Source organism: Triturus cristatus, chromosome 6, assembly GCF_964204655.1.
Source record: "Triturus cristatus chromosome 6, aTriCri1.1, whole genome shotgun sequence".
Classification (NCBI taxonomy): Eukaryota; Metazoa; Chordata; class Amphibia; order Caudata; family Salamandridae; genus Triturus; species Triturus cristatus.
In genome coordinates, this window is record NC_140589.1 from 165,284,870 (window position 1) to 165,306,419 (window position 21,550).

The window sequence follows — 21,550 nt, forward strand, 5'->3', positions numbered from 1 at the left end:
GTCCTTTTGTAGTGTTTTCACTGTGTTACTGTGAGTGTTGGTACAAATACTTTACACATTGCCTTTGGGATAAGCCTGTCTGCTCGTGCCAATCTACCAATGGGGTGAGCAGGGGGTTATCTAAAGTGTGTATCCCCCTTACCCCGACTAGAAGCAAGGGTCCCTATTTGGACAAAGATACCTACCTCTGCCAACAAGAGACTCCCATTTCTAATAGGGCTGAAGCCCTTTTACCTCAATTGTTGTTGTACCCTGTATCCCTTCTCCATTTCTGTAAAGAAATTGAAGAATCCTCTCTTAAAATAAAACCATATCAAAGATAAAGTTCCCAGCTGTGTCTCTACAAGAATACTCCAAGTCTCCAGCACGCTACTGCAGTCTGTGCCTCCTCTGCCCTGCACGGGCCTTCCAATATGACCTTCTGAGCTGAGTTGCCGCCTGGCCGATTTTAAAGATTTTAAATCATCACAGAAGACAAATGGTTAAAATCAGCCTAATAGTCAATAAAAATCAAGCGATAGCATGTAGCTAAGAATAAGGTGCAAATAATCAAATAGCAGAACTAAGTCTAGTTTAGGGCACATGAAATAAAATCATAAATCCGAGGTTAGTGGACATAGTGTTGCCTCCTGAAGATCAGGAGAGAGTGAGCCCAACACCCTCAGGAAAGGACTTATTTTATGATGCAAAATACAATTAAACTCATACATACATACATACATACATGTGTGCAAGGGTCACAACAGAACAGTTTCTGAAAGCACACTATTCAGCACAATCTCACATATTCGCATAATGCAGTTCCCGTATCTGGTGCCCTTCAGACACCTAAATTGTTAATACAAATGACGCTAGTTAATATACAAGGGCAGGTTCTCATGAGAACCCACCGTGGTCCCAATAGGTGAACCATTGGCAACATTCACTCTGAATGAAACAGTGTACTATAGACAGGGCCACTGGAATTGCGTGGCTGTGGCAATTTTCGCATAATTATAAATTTGCCGCAATTGCCGCCTAATCCACCATCTGCCGCATAATCTGCAAATTTTAACAAAATATGTTTCTAGCTCGGTTCAAAAGTTAGTTAAAATGCAATGACACATGTTGCTGCGCAGTGGAAGGGCCTTTGCAAAGGTTGACTGTACATTTATGTGGCTTATTGCGATATTTGAGTGTTAAACTTGTACTAATGAGGTACAACTAATGCCCGGGCAGTGTTAAGTTTAACAAGCATCTGCAATGCAATCGGTCTCGCCTTTGGGACCTTATATGTATTTAGCTATGCAGCACATTAGCCTGGGTGCTGAAACATCTACTGTTCTTTAACATGGAGGGAAAGTAAGCAGTAAACTGCATGACATGCCAGGTATGGGAACACATGGAGAGAAACATTGCCTTTCAGCGGAAAATGGTATAGTCAGAAGCTCTGTTTTTAATATAAAATGAGGGCCTTCGGTGGTCATATCACTGAAAATACAAGATTTGAAAAAAATATTATTGTCTACGGGTGCTCGTGGAAGACAATTTCTATGGACTGGAATCTAGAGAATGCTAAAGTGATTCTGGTATTTTACTGACCTCTGCTGGTCGTTTTCTATCAAGACAGTTAAATAGAGGCAGTTGCCACACAAAAAAAGAAAATCTCTCAGCAGAAAGCAATTCTGGTATTTTACTGACCTCTGCTGGTCGTTTTCTATCAAGACAGTTAAATAGAGGCAGTTGAACAGAAATAAAAATTCCCTAAGCGGAAGCAGACAAGTCCTAGGGCTGATCTCCAGAGCCCACGTAGTACATACACATATAAGTATATAAGAAGTATGTACTAAAGTATATACAAGAGGTCTTGAATGCTCGAACCTAAAAATGACTAATTAATGAAGTAAAACCATAAAAAAAAGTGCCATATAATGCCTCATAGTTTGCTTTTTCTTACTGCATAATTTACTCAACCCCGACGCATAATTTGACCCTCTACTGCCACATAATTCCAGTGGCCCTGACTGTAGACCTCTAAAGAATAGAAACATTCTGTACATGGGAAAGTGACATTACATCTCAACGCAGTGTTTACTAAATTGATTGTGCGTGAATAGTCTGTGTGCAGGGCGAGACCGGGGCAAACATAATCAAATGCTACAAAGATGGTTGCAGACAGCACCAACTATTGGGAAATCGAGGCCTACATTACTTAATGTCAGCATAAGCACATTTACCTCAACTTGATGTCTTTATTTCAACTATATGTATTTTTTCTTTTATCGTGTTAATACTACTATGCATCTAATTATAAAAACCCTCTTTCACATACATTTAGAAGAAAAAAAATAGTGTTAATTTGTTTACAATTGTGTAATATTTAAATTAGAAAACTAAAGTCGAATAAAACCACGTGGAAGAAACATATCCCAAGCATCCAGACTTCACGTGCTGACTCACTAAATCCAGGTTCTTTGCATTCTGGTACTTGCAGTCCCGTCCACCTTATCTATTAGAATTCCACTCCAGCACTACAAACACTAAGGACGACTGCATGGATTACGGCACCTGGCCAGGGCCTGCCACAGCAGGCCATGCAGTCGAGGTTACCCGGGCATCCGTCCGCTAGCAAATTGCACTGTTCCCTCAGCAGCAGTACAAATATCAGAGCAATCGCGCTTTCAATAAAGGTTACAGAAGCTCTCAAGTTTCCCGAGAGCTTTTAAAGGGGGAAAGAAAAGAAAAAAGTCATGCACATTCTAAACCCGGCAAACCTGGGCTCTGATGAGTAAACATGTCTCTTGCGAAGTGGAGTCACCAAAAAAAGCCAGGCCTGCCTATTGATAACAACCTTCAGGTACTAAGGTCAAGGGGCAGACGTAAACCTACGTAGCACCAACCAACACGCCCCCACCCTCCCCCGGCCGGAAATTGCGTATTTGGCCCAGCTACTTTCACTGCTCGGGTGAGCAAGGGCAGATTTCTAAATTTGGTAAGCAGCGCGCTTTGTTTGTGGTCGTGTGCTTTGTAAAGCGCAGAAATTGTTCGTGAGGGTTTGTATTTCTCGATATTTGCTACTTTGGGCCGTTTCACATCCAAAATGAGCATTTAATATCTTCAAATGATGTTCTAGAAACATAAGCAATAGTAATAGAACGCGCAAAGGTCACTATTCAATATTGTTTTTTTAGTTCATATTGAAGCCCGACTTCGAAGTGGCCTATGTCAGGGGAGTGACTTTCAGCCAACAGTATTTTGCTTACTGGGACTTTTAGCTTTACGTTACTCGTATGTAGGGGTCTAAAAGATAGCCTTGGTGAATAAAAGTCAAGACAGCTTAAAAGTAACTCGTATTCCATAGGATCCGTGTTCGAATCAGACTGGTTATCTCAGCAACATTTACATGCTTTTAAGAACTAATTGGCATATGTACAAGACCGTATTGCCACGGGAACATCACTTTTCAGATGTTGCGCCTTACATACAAGGCAGCGTTAAGCCACTTTACGTGGCTTAATGCTGCCTTGTAAATAAGTCACCCCTTCACGCTATGCTTTGCGTCAAAGGGGTGGGCAGATTTTTACGCAGCCCCCTATTTACAAGGGTGGCGTAAATAGGAGGCGGCAGCGGCAAAACTATGACCAGGGAAAACCTGGTCTTAACTTGGTGAAAGCAGGAAAAATTGTTGTGCTTAGCAATGCTTGTTATGACGTTTATGTTAGAACCTCTATGCCTTGCTGTGGTGCCCTCGAGCGTGGTGGATTCTATGGGTGGCAGTTGGTGGCTCTCGTCTTGTATGAGAGCAGCTGTGGCTCGAAGAACCAGAAATAAACACTAAAAAGTGTCAACTTACTGTGTCCTGTCTTCTGTATGTGCGTGAAAACAACAAAAATTTTTGTGCAGCACACAAGGAACAAACGAAAACGCCTTGGATTGTTTGTGTAGGAAGGTGTTCTTTTCTGCACATAAACAAACTTTAATACAAAAAAAATGTTGTAACTTCCATGTGTGCTGCATTAAGTATTTAAAGATTGTTTATGTGTAGGAAGGGGTCACGTTCCTACACATAAACAAGCTTCCCCTGCACGCAGACACCCTTGCACTATGGTGCAAGGGTGCCTGCGTTGGCACTAGGCAGCTAAGTGTAGCACCAGCGCAGGGTGTAACGCAAGGAAGCACCATATTCTTGTAAATATGGTGCAGACTTGCATTTCGGAAGCGGCGGAGTGAGGCGTTAAGCCATGGCTGCTAAAGCCTCAATTCGCCACTTCTTTGTACATATGCCCCAAAATGCAAAAATAAATGTATCCACAGTTTTTATTTCTGTTTATTGAATTTTAACACCAGTTGGCACATACACAGTTCTACATTTTCTCACATTATCTTTGAGAATGAATTCAGTTATACATTGTATCTTTCCAGCACAGTACAAATTATTGGGATGATCATAAATGCAGATCAAGGTTGTCATCCTATTGTCTTTTTCTGTTACCTTCGTGATTTTGCATCACATGGTCAGCTTGTAAGTATTGTACAAACGGGCCTCAGACTTCTCTAGGGCGTGAGGCTGCTGGCAATTCTTCTGCATAAGTTACAAGTTGTTCCTTGCAGCATGTCATGTCAGATATCCACTGTTTAATTTTTGGTGCGTACTTACTTCCCCAATTCATAGCCATGCGTCTCTTGGCTAGTAGTAGGGCTATGGCTAGCAGCTTGCTACTGGGGGATGATTTTATTTTACTGAGGCCGAGTAAGCAGGTTTGTGGGGTGTTGGGGATTGGCATAGTGAGTATGGCTCCTAAGGTGCTTGTCACTGCCTCCCAGTATTTTTTCACTGGGTAGCATGCCCAGGCCACATGTAAAAAGTCTGCCCGTGGTGTGCCACAGCGCACGCATCTATCCTCTGTCCGTAGCCCATATTTGTAAAGTTGTGTCGGAGTATAGTATGTTTGTTGTAAAAAATTTAAATGGATAATGCGTAGGTTGCCGTTAGGTGTAAGTAACTGTTAGTGCGCCGCATTATCCCCAGTCATCTATGGACAGAGGTACGTCTAGTATGCTATTCCATTTCACTAGTGCGGTTCGGTTTGTCTATATTGCTCACGTTGAACTGTGTTGTAGAGTTTAGTTACAAGGCGTTGGCGTGTGGGCGCTATAAGTAACGCCTTTAGTGCATTATGAATACGCGGTTTTTGAGGAAATGTAGGGTAGAAGTCCTTAATCGCTGCACGCAGCCTGAGGAATGCAAATAGCATTAGCGGAGTGTGAGTTCTCTCTGCCAACATATCCGATGAGGTTTTAAATTGGCCATTGTGGAAGAGGTCTCCCATTGTGCGCAGGCCCATTCCATGTAGTAGTTTCTGCGCTTTCTGTTCTTGTGTCACTGTGATTTTGTAATGGTGTGTTAGGTGGATGGCAGGCGCGTATACTGGTATTTTGTTAGCCCTACGATGTGCCATGCTGCTGTAATACTATGTAGGGGGTCTTTCGTTGCTCTGGAGGTGACCTGAAGCATTTGTGATATAAGAGCGATTAATGGAGTCGGATGGGCATTGTCCATTTCTACAGCAACGTGTGGTAGGTAGTTGAATGATTGCAACCAGAAATGTGTATGCTGTGCCTGGGCGCAAAGGTAGTAAAGATATAAGTCTGGGGCTCTGAAGCCACCCTGGGAGTAAGGGCCTGTAAGTTCCTTCCAGCCAACTCTGGGCTGTCGGCTCGCCCATGTAAGAGTGTTCAGGCATGATCATAGTTTTCGTGAAAAACTGTTGTGTGAGAACAATAGGTATATTTACGAATAAGTATAGGAATCGCGGTAGCACTACCATTTGTTTTAAGCGCTATTCTATCTTCTAGTGACAAGGGAAGGCAAAGCCACCTGGGCAACTGGTTTTCTAGTTTAGTAATTGCCTTCCCGTGGTTCTCACGTACTACCTGCTCTGGGTCACGATGTATCCAGGTGCACAGGTATTTAATCGGGTCCGTTCGCCACTGTAGAGGAAAGTCCAGTGGGCTGTTGTGTGCAGGAAGTTAATGGGAGAGTTAATTGGGGAGAGGAGTTGGCCTAACGGCTAGGGCGGTTGACCTCAAATCTGGGAAACCGGGTTCGAGGCTTGTCAATGACAGCTGAATATCCTGTGATTCTGGGCAAATCACTTAATCTCCCCCTGCCTAACAAAAATGAATGTGTCCTCATGTAACGCAACTGGTGCTCATGTAAAGCGCTCAGCTGCCCAATACCGGGTCAAGATCACGCTATATAAAACTCCGTTAAAAAAAAAAAAGGGATTATCATGAATTGGACCAGTTAATGCACAGTCCGGAGTATCTTTCAAAGTTTACGTATTCTTGGATTAGGGGGTTTAAGTTATTTTCTGGGTGTCAAGTATATAAAACCATGTCGTCTGCATACAATGAGCTGCTAATTGGTCGTGAACGGAATTTCAGCGACGTGTGTGCTGGTTTCTGACGGACTTTACAGGCCAGTGGTTCAATCACTAATGTGAATAGTAATGGTGACAGTGGGCACGCTTGCCTAGTTTCTCTGCGGATTTGTAGAGGGTTGGCTGTATTGTCATTAATGCGGAGTCTGGCACATGGCTCTCTGTACAATAACTGAATGCAGCGAAGGAATGTTTGTGGGAGACCCATCCAGTGGAGGACAGTGAACATGAATGGCCACTCCACCGAATCAAAGGCTTTGGAGGCATCTGAAAGTGCAGCAGCAGCCGGTAATTCTGGATTTAATTGATGAAAGAGCGCAAATATAGTGCGTAAGTTGTGTGTTGTCGATCGTGTTGGAAAGTAACCTGATTGGTCTGGTAAAATTGAGTTCTGCATTAGGGGTTGTAGTCTAAGAGCTATTATTTGGCTAGTTTTTTTTACATCTGTTCGATAGACAGAGGTCTATATTATTCATAGTAGTCTGGGTTTTTCTCTGGTTTCAGTAGTGTTATCAAGAGGGCCTCATGTAGTGAGGTAGGAAGTTTGCCTCTTTCATAGGCCTCTGTATACATTGCGAGTAGATGAAGGGACAGCAAGTCGACAAATTCTTGATAAAATTCGCTTGGGAGACCATCTGTTCCCGGGGCCTTTGTATTCGACAGGGTTTTTATCGCCTCTTTGATTTCGTGCTCAGTTATGGGTTGCATAAAGTGCTCTCTGTGGACATCTGAGAGCCAAGCTAGAGCGATGTCCTCTAGGTATGCACTGATCTCTTCCGAGGTGAACCGCTGTGTAGAGTATAAATGTGTATAGTACTCCGCAAATCTCTCTGTTATGGATGACGTGTCATAGTATGTCTTTCCCTGTGCGTCTGTGATATGCACTATTTGTGTGCAAGTGTGGTAGGTTTGTATTTTGACTTGCAGGGAGCGACCGGGCCGGCCCCCTTCTCCATAGTTCCTAGCGGTGTGCCTACGTGAAAGGTATTTTAACTCGCTAAGTATTGTTTGACGTTGTTCGGGCAGATTCTTTTTCTAGCATCTGGATTTCAGATGTATCCACAGTTGTCATATTTTCCCAGGACTTGTTTCGATATAGCTGTTTTTCAGAATTTTAACGCTTTGCATTAATGAAAACTTGAACTCTGGATAACTAGAATGTAGACCTCAGACTCCAATTTTTCCGTGAAGTTTCACTGTATTTTCATGTTTTGCTAGAATAAAAGTTTAAAGTGCTCTACAGACCAGGAGACCGACTTTCACAAGCTGTTCTGAATAAAAGAATACTCATTCAAGGTCACACTTAACTTTCCCAGGGACAATCACATATGAAATAACTGCTTTTGTTCCATGCACAGGTGATGTTTGAGAAGCTGTGTGTTTAGTTGCAAATGTATATCTTTGCTAGAATTTTGCCTGGTTTAGACTATGTGAACCAACTGTTGTAAATGTAAGAAATCCTTTGTTTGGAAATCTATGGAAAAAGTGTGTTTTCTTAATGTAATACGGACCCTTTCGCAAATACCTTAGCAGACTAAAACGTGCCGGATCGATTGCTCACTAGTCATACACAGGGCCCTATTTACGAGAAACTAGCGCAGTGCGGTACCGCAAGTGATTTTGCTGCGCCGCGCTGCGTTAGTTTTGAAGCACAGGGATGCAACATATTTACAACAATATGTCACATCTCTGTGCTTTTCCCTGCACTATGGTGTAAGGATGCCTGTGTTGTGGGGAGATTGTTTTTGTGCAGGTAGGTGCCCCTTCCTGCACAAAAACAATCCATTGAGGTGATTTCTCTTCCAATGTGTTTTGTAGAATGCAGCACGCATTGAAAGAGGAAAGAAAACAAGGAGCGCCTCGTTGCGCCTTGCTGTACACCACCTCTGGGGTGGTGTAGCATTCTGACGCATTTCCAGGTTCACGATTGCTCATAAATCTGGAAATGCATCCGTGGACATGGGTGTTGTGTGGGAACACCCACAGCAACGCCTACGTCACGCTCCTAACACGCAAAGTGTTGCATGTAAAGGGGCCGTATTTACAAGGACAGGAAAAGCCATGAAGGGTGACTTTTCCTGTCCTTGTAAATATGGGGCAGAAAAATGCGCCGCCGTAGCATCAGAAAAAGTCACGCACCAGCGGCGCAAGGGGCTTGTAAATAGTCATCTTAGTATTTTGATGATTTGAACTTTACTGAGTTCTGACTTGATTCTGTATTTTAATTGCATTTTCCAATCCTGATTTATTGACTAATTGATTTTGACTATAGAAGATTGAGCCTGTATGACTAACATTTTAAAATGAAACCTTTAAGATGAAGACGTCCCTGTCTGTCATTCTTGTAAGACCAAATGTCTTCTACATATCTGTGCATTTAAATTGCCATTTAGAATAATATAATTGAGACTGGTCCAGCAGGGAACACAACAATCCATATTGGGTTTACACAGAGCCATCAGGCGTGCACAGGATGAGAACTGTGTTAATGCAAAGTCAAAATATGGTAGCACAGGTGATGGTTCTGACTGGACATGTCCAGTATCGATTCACCTGTGAAGGTAAATTGGTTTTAACGACCGAGAACTGTATCTGCATGGTTCAGGTGGTCTTGCCCTGAAATTCAAATTGAACGTGACTTAATCTGCATCCCTGATTGCCTGTCGACAGTATGAAGATGTGGTAGCAGTTTTTGGGTTCCTGGAGCGGTCCTTGTGAGTATCAATAGGGGGAAGAGTTCAATGTGTGCAATTGAGAGAAAAGGTCAATCGAAGAAGTACATGTTGGGACGTTTAGTTTGAAAGAGAGGATGTCATGAATTATTGGACTTTGAATCTACATATTGTGTGGCTTTGATTTGTGAATTTGTAGGGACCTTTGTTATTGTATTCTTTATGGGTTTCTTTTGAGTGCTGAGGGCACTATCTGAGACTCAACAGAGAGGGTTTGTGCTGTGTGATTTTTGCCTATGCTTGACGTGGTTAAGGCAGTTGTCATAAAGCTGTGGGTTAAGTTGGTGGACTTTTTGAAGTCCACAATCTTGAGATCTATTTCTTTTGTTGAATTGTTTGCTAGGGTTGAGTGTGTACTGGGAAGGGCTGTCAGTCACATCAAGATAGGGACTTAATATCAACTTTGTGTGGATGTATAAACCTGGATTGGTATCTGTTTATTCTTTGGTGCACAAGAGTGAATATACCCGTTGAAGCGAGCTCTCGGTGGTCCAGAGTTTGCTGCTATGCGATTGTGAGTGCTGTAAAAAAGGACAATCTGTATCTTCAAACTGTAATTTAATTTCTACTTGGATGAAGCAGACAATAGTTGTTTATAAAAGTTAATTGAGTTTCTTTTATTGAAATTTTCACTATGCGCCAGGTTGTTGCATCATAAGGTGTTGCGCTAGGAGGGGTCCGTTGATGTTGAAAGCCATGCTTTGCTTGATTGACCTTTGCACTGTATTTTTAAAATACTTTACATTAAATATGTTAACTTAAATGTAAAATTTAACTAACACACACATATCCAAAACATATTTGTAACCTAATTCAAATGCTAAAATTAATATAAAACAACTGTTTTAATACTCTGAACAAAAACCAGAAATGAACCCTATACGTTGAATGGGGAAAAAAAGTCAAAGGTTAAAGCATAGTTATAGTTTGGAAAACATTTTTGGCTGTATACAAACCAAACTTAAACTACACAAACTTTAGAAATTCTATAGTTATAACTTTCATTTACAATTTATCCACCACTTTCAAATTATAAGTAGCACACCTCCATACACTCTCTATTCAGCTCGCTAACCTGACAACACTAAATATAAATTATATATAACTAAATATTGCGTTGTCCGTGCAGCACCATGTGGGACTCACGGGTTCTGCAATACAATAATATAGATAGGCCTTAGTTATATTTTGGGCAACGATACATAGTGGTAGCTTTGTGATACACCATGGTACATGTCCATATATCATTGAGTAATGGTTTTTTCCCGAAAATGAAATGGCATCTATATTGTTTTTACTACACTTTGGCTGTGTTCTATGGTAGAGCCTTACATATTGGTAAGGGGAATCAGCCTTTATAACGCGAGCATTGTAACGTAATGCCTTTACCAAGCATCCATTACCATGCAATGCCTTTACCAAGCATTGCCTTTACAGTGCAAGGTAAGTATATATATAAAGTAACTGTGTGTGTGTGTGTGTGTGTGTGTGTGTATATATGTATGTGTGTCTATATGTGTGTGTGTGTGTGTGTGTGTGTGTGTATATATATATATATATATGTGTGTGTGTCTGTATTGGGTGGTGGTTTAGGAGTGGGTAAGGGTATTGGGTGGTAAGGGTGTTTTTAGAGTTTAGGGGTGGGTAAGGGTTTTGGGTAGGAATGGTATTTTTAGGGCTTTGTGTGGGTAACGGTTTTGTGTGGTAAGTGTATTTTCGGGGTTTAGGAGTATGTTGGGTGGTAAGGGTGTTTTAAGGGGTATAGGGTGTTTTTAGGGGTAGGTAGGAGTATGGGATGTTGAAGGTCATTTTAAAAAAGTGAGGGTGTTTGAGAGGTTTCCCCAAATTTAAAAAACATAAGTGATTATATATAAATATTTTACTTGCATTATATATACTTAACTTGCATGGTGAAATCATTGCGTGCTAATGGATGCGCGGTAAAGGCATGCGTTCTTAAGACCTACAACCGTAGGTAGTAGGGATTTATTATAGTTCCTACCTATTGCCACTTTATTAAAGTGGTAATGGGTAGGAAAATGAGTTTATACTTGTATACATATTTTTAAAAACGTTTAGAGTTCTGCGGCTGTACCTAGTAAATACCATATTATTTTAGAAATGTTTCTTTATAAAAAAAACATTGTGTGGTATTTTTTTAATTAAAAAAAAAAAACTTTTATTGGTTTCAGTCTTAGCCATACATACATGATTTGACGACCAGTTCAAGAGTCTCCACATAATAATTGCATGGCGATTTAAGAGAAAGAGGATATAGTGATTCCACCCTTAGGAGAGCACTCAAAAAGACAGATGAAAGATCTAGAGAATCACTACTAGCCCCAAAAGAACCTATTGCTAACAATGATGATGAATGTCCACGTTTCATCACCACATTCAGCAAACCAGAAAGAAGAGTGAAAGCAATCATCAAAAAGAACTGGCCCATTATTCTAACAGATGGGGTTCTGGGCAATAGAGTACCTGAATTACCCACTATTACATATAGAAAATCCCGTTCTATGAGAACTGAGCTGGTAAAAACAAGCCCAGAACTCAATATGGTAACTACATGGCTGAAACCCAAAACAGGTTTTTTTAAATGCCCATCATGCCGTGCCTGTAAATTTGTGGCAACAATGAGGGTTCTGGCTCCAACGCAGTAAGGCTGCGCCAATACAAGATTCAACAAAGAGATGCCAGTACTGCACTTTGATTAAATAATTTCTTCTGATTGAGTAGCAATCCTCAATTCATAAAGACCAATCTTCTAGTCTGGCTTCTTATGAACATTTCTTTTATTTTGATTATTAATCCTAAAATTTTTAAGTTTTTTTTAAATTTTTGTAGGACTTTCTTTAAACAAAAATTGAATTCACAACAAAATAGAGACTTGAAAGGTATATACAACAACATCCAATATATACAAAGACATAAAAAATGTCACTACTTTCATGCAATGTATATCAATTTACAAATTATTTAGTGAACACATTAAACCTTCAAAAGACAATATTAAGTGCACTTAGAGACATAAACATCAAGACTGAACAAATTGACAGCACATTAACAAATATAGCCTGTTCAAAAGACAAGAGAAAACGCCCTGTGTTAAATAAAGTTTTTTGGGAACAGGTGCGGATTCTAGTGATTAGTACAAAATTGATTTGTTCTTGTTTTCATATAATAGACCATCAAATAATTTAATTTTTAAATTATAATCCTGGGGAGATTGGTCTATTTAAGAGGACGGAGATAAAGGGAACAGGGGTCGACGCGTTTCGAATCCCTTATGTAGCAGGGATTCTCATCAGGACCGTGAGGATTCAATCTATAAAAAAATAATAAAAAACATTCTGTCAGTCATACTCAGAACACTCGACTTCAATCAATCAAGCACACTCTCAGATCATACCTGTGTTTACGATTCAGTGGTCGATCTCCCAATAAAGTTTTATCGTGTAGCTGAAATGTTAAGAATTCAATGGGCTTAATTAGTATTGGTGAACCAGTGAAAGGAAAGAATGATGACTTTCGTTAAGGCACTTACATTGAGATGCGGTGTGGCCGCGTTGTCAGTTCCTTATTGTTAATTTCTTTAAACGATTCTGTAATGAAGAAAAAGTCTTATTTACTTTGTGAAGAAAGGCACGCACGAGCGGCTTAGTGAGTGAGGTTGACTCGAGCTCCTGAGTTTGTTAGCACGCAGCGAGTCTGATTCCTAAAAGAGGTGTGCCCATAGATGAGATGGTTTTACGTTCAATAGCTTCCATTAACGAAAAATGTATTTAGGCACTTCTGCGTTCTATGAGTTGATGCAACGTCTATACTCATTTTAAATGTGGCAGCTTACCAATTGCACGGATGGATTGAAACTTTTCTGCTGCGCGCTATGAAGATCTTACCGGTATTGGTTTCTCAAGTCTCCTCCATACGCGTCCATGTCCATCACTGAGGCGCGTTTGTAATTGACCCGGTTGACCCGGTAGTATAAGTGATTGAAGCCTGCGGCTAAGGTTTCTGGGTATCGTAGTTCCCAATATTTGTTAGTGCATTTTTTAAAAAAACGATTGTCTCATGGTAGAATATGTCAATGCTGTCTACTATATCCATAAATTCTTGCAACAGTGGGTGTGAAATGGAGGGAGAAAGAAAAACACTGTATTCATAAGTTATAAAGTTCCGACATTTCGTTCAAGCCCTGTGTGGCCGAGTTGAATTTTAGGATCAACATTGCTTCTCGTTGCTTAAGTTTGGTCTCTAGATCTCCGCCCCTCTGGTCATGCTCCAATTTTGAAATGACGGTCCATCTGAAGTCTAAATCACCGTGTGACTCGTCAATCCAATGTTGTACAAGGGGTGCTGTGGTGATTTTTTTCTTTATTCGTGATTTATGTTGAGAGATTCTCTGTCTGATTTCCTGATTTGTTTTCCCTATGTACAATTTGGGGCATGGACATAGGATGGCATAGATCACGTTTTTCGATTTACAGTTCGTAAAGATGTTGTGTTTCCATGAGATGCCTTCGTGTTGGAATACATTCCCCTCAATTGTGGAATTACAACACATGCATGTTCCACACTTCTTATGTCCTGTAACGGGAGGCAAATTGACAAATTCACGTATTGTAGGGGTCTTCTTGACAGGGACGGCTGCCCTAATGATTTGGTTCGCAATACTTTTATCTTTTTTGAAGGCAAAAAGTGGTTTAGCGTTCAACTGTATGTCGATATCCTTTATTAGATGCCAGTTCTGGTGGATGGTCTTTTTGAGAAAGTTGGATGATGCCCCAAAGGTAGTAACACATACTGTGCGCTCAAGTTTTTTCTTTTCTTTCTTTCTCAGAAGTTCTTCTCGTGGTGTCCACCACGCGCGTTTGATTGCTTTTTTAACCAATTTGGATGGATATCCCCGGTCTACAAGTCTCCCCATTAGCAAATTTGCATGGTACATATACTCGTCTTTGAATGAACAATTTCGACGTATGCGGAGAAGTTGGCCTATTGGTAAATTTTCTTTCAGACTGCGCGGGTGGTTGCTTGAGAAATGCAAGGATTTATTGCGGTCAGTCTCTTTTCTAAAGAGGGTGGTCACCAACTGTCCATCTGAGCAATAAACTTCCACATCCAGGAAGGAAAGTCTTGTAGGTGATGACTGGATACTGAATTTGATGTCCATTGTGCGACTGTTGAGCCATCCATGAAAGTCAGTTAATTGTTCCATTGTGCCAGACCATGTGAAAAAAATGTCGTCAATAAAACGAACCCAGCCCCCTATCCAATGTGAGAAGGGGTTGTTATTGTGTACGTATCTGTCCTCATATACACTCATAAAGAGTATAGCCAGCTCCGGGGCAAAGGGACAACCCATGGCTACTCCCTTTATTTGGAGAAAGAAGTCCTCATGGAATTTGAAGTACTTCTAGAGCCTGATCTTGGGGAATTTGGGTATATATTCTTGAGAGACACCTCTGACTTTCTGTGTAAATTACAACAAGTACCATTCACCGAAGGACAAGATTTACTAGTAAGCATGGATATAGTTTCACTATATACCCAAATTCCCCAAGATCAGGCTCTAGAAGTGGTGGAAATCTTTTTGGATAAAAGAGATCGTCCAACAAAAATTCCTACGGACTTCATTTTGGAATTAGCCAGAATGGCTTTGACTAAAAATTACTTCAAATTCCATGAGGACTTCTTTCTCCAAATAAAGGGAGTAGCCATGGGTTGTCCCTTTGCCCCGGAGCTGGCTATACTCTTTATGAGTGTATATGAGGACAGATACGTACACAATAACAACCCCTTCTCACATTGGATAGGGGGCTGGGTTCGTTTTATTGACGACATTTTTTTCACATGGTCTGGCACAATGGAACAATTAACTGACTTTCATGGATGGCTCAACAGTCGCACAATGGACATCAAATTCAGTATCCAGTCATCACCTACAAGACTTTCCTTCCTGGATGTGGAAGTTTATTGCTCAGATGGACAGTTGGTGACCACCCTCTTTAGAAAAGAGACTGACCGCAATAAATCCTTGCATTTCTCAAGCAACCACCCGCGCAGTCTGAAAGAAAATTTACCAATAGGCCAACTTCTCCGCATACGTCGAAATTGTTCATTCAAAGACGAGTATATGTACCATGCAAATTTGCTAATGGGGAGACTTGTAGACCGGGGATATCCATCCAAATTGGTTAAAAAAGCAATCAAACGCGCGTGGTGGACACCACGAGAAGAACTTCTGAGAAAGAAAGAAAAGAAAAAACTTGAGCGCACAGTATGTGTTACTACCTTTGGGGCATCATCCAACTTTCTCAAAAAGACCATCCACCAGAACTGGCATCTAATAAAGGATATCGACATACAGTTGAACGCTAAACCACTTTTTGCCTTCAAAAAAGATAAAAGTATTGCGAACCAAATCATTAGGGCAGCCGTCCCTGTCAAGAAGACCCCTACAATACGTGAATTTGTCAATTTGCCTCCCGTTACAGGACATAAGAAGTGTGGAACATGCATGTGTTGTAATTCCACAATTGAGGGGAATGTATTCCAACACGAAGGCATCTCATGGAAACACAACATCTTTACGAACTGTAAATCGAAAAACGTGATCTATGCCATCCTATGTCCATGCCCCAAATTGTACATAGGGAAAACAAATCAGGAAATCAGACAGAGAATCTCTCAACATAAATCGCGAATAAAGAAAAAAATCACCACAGCACCCCTTGTACAACATTGGATTGACGAGTCACACGGTGATTTAGACTTCAGATGGACCGTCATTTCAAAATTGGAGCATGACCAGAGGGGCGGAGATCTAGAGACCAAACTTAAGCAACGAGAAGCAATGTTGATCCTAAAATTCAACTCGGCCACACAGGGCTTGAACGAAATGTCGGAACTTTATAACTTATGAATACAGTGTTTTTCTTTCTCCCTCCATTTCACACCCACTGTTGCAAGAATTTATGGATATAGTAGACAGCATTGACATATTCTACCATGAGACAATCGTTTTTTTAAAAAATGCACTAACAAATATTGGGAACTACGATACCCAGAAACCTTAGCCGCAGGCTTCAATCACTTATACTACCGGGTCAACCGGGTCAATTACAAACGCGCCTCAGTGATGGACATGGACGCGTATGGAGGAGACTTGAGAAACCAATACCGGTAAGATCTTCATAGCGCGCAGCAGAAAAGTTTCAATCCATCCGTGCAATTGGTAAGCTGCCACATTTAAAATGAGTATAGACGTTGCATCAACTCATAGAACGCAGAAGTGCCTAAATACATTTTTCGTTAATGGAAGCTATTGAACGTAAAACCATCTCATCTATGGGCACACCTCTTTTAGGAATCAGACTCGCTGCGTGCTAACAAACTCAGGAGCTCGAGTCAACCTCACTCACTAAGCCGCTCGTGCGTGCCTTTCTTCACAAAGTAAATAAGACTTTTTCTTCATTACAGAATTGTTTAAAGAAATTAACAATAAGGAACTGACAACGCGGCCACACCGCATCTCAATGTAAGTGCCTTAACGAAAGTCATCATTCTTTCCTTTCACTGGTTCACCAATACTAATTAAGCCCATTGAATTCTTAACATTTCAGCTACACGATAAAACTTTATTGGGAGATCGACCACTGAATCGTAAACACAGGTATGATCTGAGAGTGTGCTTGATTGATTGAAGTCGAGTGTTCTGAGTATGACTGACAGAATGTTTTTTATTATTTTTTTATAGATTGAATCCTCACGGTCCTGATGAGAATCCCTGCTACATAAGGGATTCGAAACGCGTCGACCCCTGTTCCCTTTATCTCCGTCCTCTTAAATAGACCAATCTCCCCAGGATTATAATTTAAAAATTAAATTATTTGATGGTCTATTATATGAAAACAAGAACAAATCAATTTTGTACTAATCACTAGAATCCGCACCTGTTCCCAAAAAACTTTATTTAACACAGGGCGTTTTCTCTTGTCTTTTGAACAGGCTATATTTGTTAATGTGCTGTCAATTTGTTCAGTCTTGATGTTTATGTCTCTAAGTGCACTTAATATTGTCTTTTGAATGTTTAATGTGTTCACTAAATAATTTGTAAATTGATATACATTGCATGAAAGTAGTGACATTTTTTATGTCTTTGTATATATTGGATGTTGTTGTATATACCTTTCAAGTCTCTATTTTGTTGTGAATTCAATTTTTGTTTAAAGAAAGTCCTACAAAAATTTAAAAAAAACTTAAAAATTTTAGGATTAATAATCAAAATAAAAGAAATGTTCATAAGAAGCCAGACTAGAAGATTGGTCTTTATGAATTGAGGATTGCTACTCAATCAGAAGAAATTATTTAATCAAAGTGCAGTACTGGCATCTCTTTGTTGAATCGTGCCTGTAAATTTGGCACTAATACTACACACTATACAACTCCCTTCTCTGATGCTCCGGTTGCGATTGAGGGTAGTTATGGATGTAAGACGGAGTATGCTGTATATGTTTTGACGTGTACTTGTGGCTTACGCTATGTGGGTAGCACCAAGCTGCAGGTACACGTCAGAATCTTGCAGCATCTCAGAGCCATTGTAAATAACGATGGTGCATACCCGGTCGCCAGACATTTCAAGTCAGTTCACAACAATGATTTGAACTGTCTATCATACTATGTCATCAATGCACTAGGTCCCTTACGAAGGGGAGGCAACAGAGAAAAACTTCTAAGGAAGTTAGAAACACGCATGATATTAGAACTGGACAGCAAAAATCCAAATGGGTTAAACACTACCGAAGATATGTATAATTTTTTTTAAACTACACAAAAAACAAAATACTGATGTAGCTACCTAAGATGAATGGTTGAATATTCAGAGGATTCAGACTATGCAAGTTTAAAGGATAAGTGCTTTTTATCTCACTATTTTCATTTCTGTTTCCGAGTATTTTTTGGAAGCTTTGGAATTCCTGATATTATATTAGTCTTTTCCCTTTATAAAAACAATCTTTTTTCACTTTGTATGATTAGTTATTTCACAAATAGTCACAATACATATATATTTCTTTTTTTTTTTTATTAGCTTTTTTCTGCATGGAGAGGGTAGTTAATATCAAAGGGTGAGGGATGTGTATCAATAAAGTTTTTCGATTACACATAAAATACCCCACAGTTTTTTTGAGATTAGTCAGAAGAAGCAAACACAAATATAAAACTAGGAAGTTGATCTCGCTACAACAGATTGATCTATGAGGTTAAAGGTGTCACGCGTTAATGCTGATATAAAATTACAGTTTAGAAGGAAACAAACTGATGCACTAAGAATGTGAAAGGGACAGTTACATAATTTGCAAATTTTTGCACATTTGATCCATTTTGCACAAATGATTTGTTTACATATTTATTAAGAATGTTTACAAGTGACTATGCCCTACATTGTAGTTTTAAATGGTTTTATATTTTTATATAAAAAAATGTATATATATTTTTATATAGAAAATGTTCTTAGCGATATTTCTATGTATTTATTATATTTATATTATCCACTGTAAAAATGTATTTTACAATACTGCATTTTACGCAGTTTAAAAATAACAGCTTACAAGTGCAATTACTGTTTGTTTCACCCTATGTATGTTACAACACTTACCTCGTAACAACACATGATGTGAGAAGCGAAGTATCTCTACTATGTTTATTAGGTGATGGTCACGTGATTTATGATGCAATTGGTAAAAACAATGGCGGATGCAATACTCTGTGTGTGATCAAGGGCACTCAGTGCTCGAAACACGTCGCAGAGGGAGAGTCAAATGAAATAAAATATTGCTGCCTGAGCCGTGAGGGTCCGTTTCTCCTTTTCTTTCGCGTTGGGATAGCTGTGAAAGCAGAAACTTCGTGACAGTGTGGAGATTGTACTATCTATCTATATATATATATCAAAGTTCATACCTATTATGCCTAAGGATGCTATTGACATTTATCATGAAGTTGTAATTGAAGACTTAAAGAAACTTCATTACCGTACAAAACATAAAAAGCGGTACAAAAGTGAACAAGAAAAAGAATATGCCAAGTTGATTAAAAAATTGGGAAGCATGCATGAAATCATAGTCACTAAATCGGACAAAGGCGGCAATATGGTTATTTGGCCCCAGAAAGATTATATATTAGAAGCCACAAGGCACTTACAAGACGTAGAGTGTTATGAGAAAACCTCTTTTAACAAGTACAATGTGGCCAAACAAACTCTCAAAAAGTAACTTATGGCTTGGAAAAGAGAAGGGGTCATTTCTATGGAGGAATTCAAGTTTCTGCACATAGAACATCCAACAATGGCCAAACTCTATTTCATCCCAAAAGTACACAAAAAGACTACTCCAGTTCCCGGTAGACCAATTATATCGGCCATCAACAGCATGGGGGAAAATGTGACCCAATATGTTGATTTTTTCTTACAAGAATTTGTTAAAACACTACCAAGCTACATCAAAGATACTGGGGATTTCTTATCAAAGATAGAAAACATTACGTGGTCAGAGGATTTACTCTTTATAACATTGGATATAGAATCCTTGTATACCAGTATCGAACACTCTACAGGTTTAGCAGCAATAGAACATTTTCTGGGGCTAAGACCTATTGAATTTTATCAGCATATTAAGATGCTTGTGAGCCTAATTTCATGGTGTTTACACAACAATTATTTCATATTTGGCAATGATGTGTACCTACAGAAAAGAGGCGTGGCGATGGGGGCTTGCTTCTCCCCCAGCTATGCATGTTTGCATGTTGGCTGGTGGGAGGAGCAGGTCCTCAAGATTACCCATGCCAATATTTTTAAGGAGAATGTTTTGTACTGGATGCGGTACATTGATGATGTTTTTTTAGTTTGGAAAGGGAGTGGAACTGAAGCATTGCAATTCATTGAGGAAATGAATGTCAATACGGTCAATCTTAAATTTACATCCAATATGAGTAGAAATAGTATTGACTTTTTGGATGTTAAGGTGTACAAAAGGGATGGATCTGTAGGTACGACACTGCACAGAAAAGAAACCGCTGGCAATTTAATTTTGCATGCCAGCAGCTCACATCCCAAGCATATGGTGGACAATATCCCATATGGTGAATTTTTGCGTCTCAAGAGGATCTGTAACAATCATGAGGATCTCAATAGATGCACTGAGGAAGCATACAGCAGATTTAAAGAAAGAGGATACAATGAGAATTTTAAAAGCTGCTCTAATTAAAACAAGGGAAAGATCTAGGGCATCCCTTCTCACCAACAAAGTGGACATTGTACCTGATGATAAATCTGCTGTGAGGTTGATTACAGCTTATAATAAACAAGAGAGGAAAATCCGTGCCATAGTCAAACGTCATTGGCCGATTATCTTAACAGATGGGGTTTTATCGACCAGATTACCATCCCAGCCAACTGTCACATACAGAAAGGGAATCCCCATGCGCACACAAATAGGTAAGGCATGTCCGGAATTAACTAATGCCAAAATGTGGCTACAGCCCAAAAATGGCTTTACCAAATGTACCACTTGCAGGGCGTGTAAATTTGGTATTAATACCACACACTATCTCTCGCCTTTCAGCCCTGACAAAATAGCCATTAAGGGCAACCTTACCTGCAAAACAGAGTTTGCTGTATATGTCCTGACGTGCACTTGTGGACTGAAGTACGTTGGCAGTACTAAGTTGCAGGTGCATGTCAGGATATTGCAACATTTACGCGCTATTGTTAACAACGACTCCTCATACCCGGTGGCACGCCATTTTAAATCTACTCACAACAATGACCTTAGTTGTTTAACTTATTTTGTGGCAGCAGCCATTCCAAAACTTCGCCGAGGTGGAGATCGAGAGAAAGCCCTGAGATAGTTGGAATCTAAATTAATTCTTGAGCTCGATACCAAGTTCCCATCTGGCCTTAATAATACTGAGGATTTGCATAACTTCTTATAGACTAGCATCATTAAATTAGATCTTTCAAATCTGTTTTAAGTCCGGTTCTTTTTATGTATCTTATCCTTATGTCTATATATATATATTTTTAGATATGATACATGTATATTTACTATTGCCACATACATATTTGCCTAGTGAAATATAAATTAATTGAAATATATTTTATTGTTATTTGTGGCTGAAATGTTTTTAGGGATACATGTACCATGGGTATCACACTACTGTGAGTTACACAGTTACACTTTTACTATACTTTGCACATTACAGTTACATTTTAGGTGTTTTATACTGAGGAAATGGCCTGTTAATTAGAAAAGCAAGTTTTGCCCGCACTTTGGGTCTAGAAGTACAGTAATTGGCATGGCTATCATATGATGGTCATTTACTGGCATTTATGCA

The 21,550-nt window shown here is 39.8% G+C and overlaps 1 protein-coding gene across 1 annotated transcript in view; it reads left to right on the plus strand.

The window, feature by feature from the left end:
• Positions 1-2,793: 2,793 nt before the first annotated feature.
• Positions 2,794-21,550, plus strand: part of NEIL2 (nei like DNA glycosylase 2) — a 199,038-nt gene continuing 180,281 nt past the window's right edge. The window contains exon 1 of the mRNA XM_085609132.1: positions 2,794-2,971. The gene's annotated coding sequence lies outside the window, so the exon portion shown is untranslated. The remainder of the gene's footprint in view (positions 2,972-21,550) is intronic.